This window comes from Pleurodeles waltl, chromosome 11 (genome assembly GCF_031143425.1).
Source record: "Pleurodeles waltl isolate 20211129_DDA chromosome 11, aPleWal1.hap1.20221129, whole genome shotgun sequence".
NCBI lineage: Eukaryota > Metazoa > Chordata > Amphibia > Caudata > Salamandridae > Pleurodeles > Pleurodeles waltl.
In genome coordinates, this window is record NC_090450.1 from 729,348,575 (window position 1) to 729,351,527 (window position 2,953).

Below are 2,953 nucleotides of genomic sequence, written 5' to 3' on the forward strand. Positions count from 1 at the left end.
AGGATAGCCCCAGTGAAGAGGACATCCAGTTAGCCAGGATGGCCAAAAGATTGGCTTTGGAAAGACAGATCCTAGCCATAGAGAGGGAAAGACAAGAGATGGGCCTAGGACCCATCAATGGTGGCAGCAACATAAATAGGGTCAGAGATTCTCCTGACATGTTGAAAATCCCCAAAGGGATTGTAACTAAATATGAAGATGGTGATGACATCACCAAATGGTTCACAGCTTTTGAGAGGGCTTGTGTAACCAGAAAAGTGAACAGATCTCACTGGGGTGCTCTCCTTTGGGAAATGTTCACAGGAAAGTGTAGGGATAGACTCCTCACACTCTCTGGACCAGATGCAGAATCTTATGACCTCATGAAGGGTACCCTGATTGAGGGCTTTGGATTCTCCACTGAGGAGTACAGGATTAGGTTCAGGGGGGCTCAAAAATCCTCGAGCCAGACCTGGGTTGACTTTGTTGACTACTCAGTGAAAACACTAGATGGTTGGATTCAAGGCAGTGGTGTAAGTAATTATGATGGGCTGTACAATTTATTTGTGAAAGAACACCTGTTAAGTAATTGTTTCAATGATAAACTGCATCAGCATCTGGTAGACCTAGGACCAATTTCTCCCCAAGAATTGGGAAAGAAGGCGGACCATTGGGTCAAGACAAGGGTGTCCAAGACTTCAACAGGGGGTGACCAAAAGAAAGGGGTCACAAAGACTCCCCAGGGGAAGAGTGATGAGACAACCAAAACTAAAAATAGTAAAGAGTCTTCTACAGGCCCCCAAAAACCTGCACAGGAGGGTGGGCCCAGAGCCTCTTCACAAAACAATGGGTACAAGGGTAAAAACTTTGATCCCAAAAAGGCCTGGTGTCATAGCTGTAAACAGCATGGACACCAAACTGGAGACAAGGCCTGTCCCAAGAAAGATTCCACTCCAAACTCCCATCCAGGTAACACTGGTATGGCTAGTCTCCAAGTGGGATCAACAGTGTGCCCAGAGCAAATCAGGGTCCACACTGAAGCTACTCTAGTTTCTGAGGGTGGGGTGGATTTAGCCACACTAGCTGTCTGGCCGCCTAACATGCAAAAATACAGACAGCAACTCTTAATTAATGGGACTAGAATAGAGGGCCTGAGGGATACAGGTGCCAGTGTCACCATGGTGACAGAGAAACTGGTTTCCCCTGGCCAATACCTGACTGGAAAAACTTACACAGTCACCAACGCTGACAATCAGAGAAAAGTACATCCCATGGCAATGGTTACTTTAGAATGGGGAGGGGTCAATGGCCTGAAACAGGTGGTGGTCTCCTCAAATATCCCAGTGGACTGTCTGCTTGGAAATGACCTGGAGTCCTCAGCATGGGCTGAGGTAGAACTAAAAACCCATGCAGCAATGCTGGGTATCCCTGAACTGGTGTGTGTGAAAACAAGAGCACAGTGCAAGGCACAGGGTGAACAAGTAGAGCTGGAGTCTGGAAGAATGGCCCAGCCTACCAAGAGAACAGGAAAGTCAGTTGGGAAACCAACTACAACACAGCAAAAGAAAGGGAACCTCTCTTCTCAGGAAGAAGTTCTGCCCTCTGAGGGAACTGAGCCTTTGGAGCTTGAACCTTATCAGGTTGAGCTCTTAGGCCCAGGGGGACCCTCAAGGGAGGAGCTGTGTAAGGGACAAGAAACCTGTCCCTCTCTTGAAGGCCTTAGGCAGCAAGCTGCTGAAGAGTCCAAAGGCAAGAAAAATGGAACGCATAGGGTCTATTGGGAAGATGGACTCCTGTACACTGAGGCCAGAGACCCCAAACCTGGTGCCACTAGGAGAGTGGTAGTGCCTCAGCTGTTCAGGAAGTTCATCCTAACATTGGCCCATGACATTCCCCTTGCTGGACATTTGGGACAAACCAAGACGTGGGAGAGGTTAGTCAACCACTTCTACTGGCCCAATATGTCCAACATGGTTAAGGAGTTTTGCCTCTCCTGCCCCACCTGTCAAGCCAGTGGTAAGACAGGTGGGCATCCAAAGGCCCCCCTCATTCCACTTCCAGTGGTGGGGGTTCCCTTTGAAAGAGTGGGTGTGGACATAGTTGGTCCACTAGAACCTCCCACAGCCTCAGGAAATATGTATATCCTGGTAGTAGTGGATCATGCTACCAGGTATCCTGAAGCTATTCCCCTTAGGTCGACTACTGCCCCTGCAGTAGCCAAGGCCCTCATTGGTATTTTTACCAGAGTGGGTTTCCCTAAGGAGGTGGTGTCTGACAGAGGTACCAACTTCATGTCAGCATACCTAAAGCACATGTGGAATGAGTGTGGAGTGACTTATAAATTCACTACACCATACCATCCACAAACTAATGGCTTGGTTGAGAGATTCAACAAGACATTAAAAGGCATGATCATGGGGCTCCCTGAAAAACTCAAAAGGAGATGGGATGTCCTCTTGCCATGCCTGCTTTTCGCTTACAGAGAGGTGCCACAGAAGGGAGTAGGATTCTCACCCTTTGAACTTCTGTTTGGTCATCCTGTAAGGGGACCACTTGCCCTTGTTAAAGAAGGCTGGGAGAGACCTCTCCATGAGCCAAAACAAGACATAGTGGACTATGTACTTGGCCTTCGCTCTAGAATGGCAGAGTACATGGAAAAGGCAACCAAAAACCTTGAGGCCAGCCAACAGCTCCAGAAGTTTTGGTATGACCAAAAGGCTGCACTGGTTGAGTTCCAACCAGGGCAGAAAGTCTGGGTTCTGGAGCCTGTGGCTCCCAGGGCACTCCAGGACAAATGGAGTGGCCCTTACCCAGTACTAGAGAGGAAGAGTCAGGTCACCTACTTGGTGGACCTGGGCACAAGCAGGAGCCCCAAGAGGGTGATCCATGTAAACCGCCTTAAGCTCTTCCACGACAGGGCTGATGTCAATCTGTTGATGGTAACAGATGAGGATCAGGAGGCAGAGAGTGAACC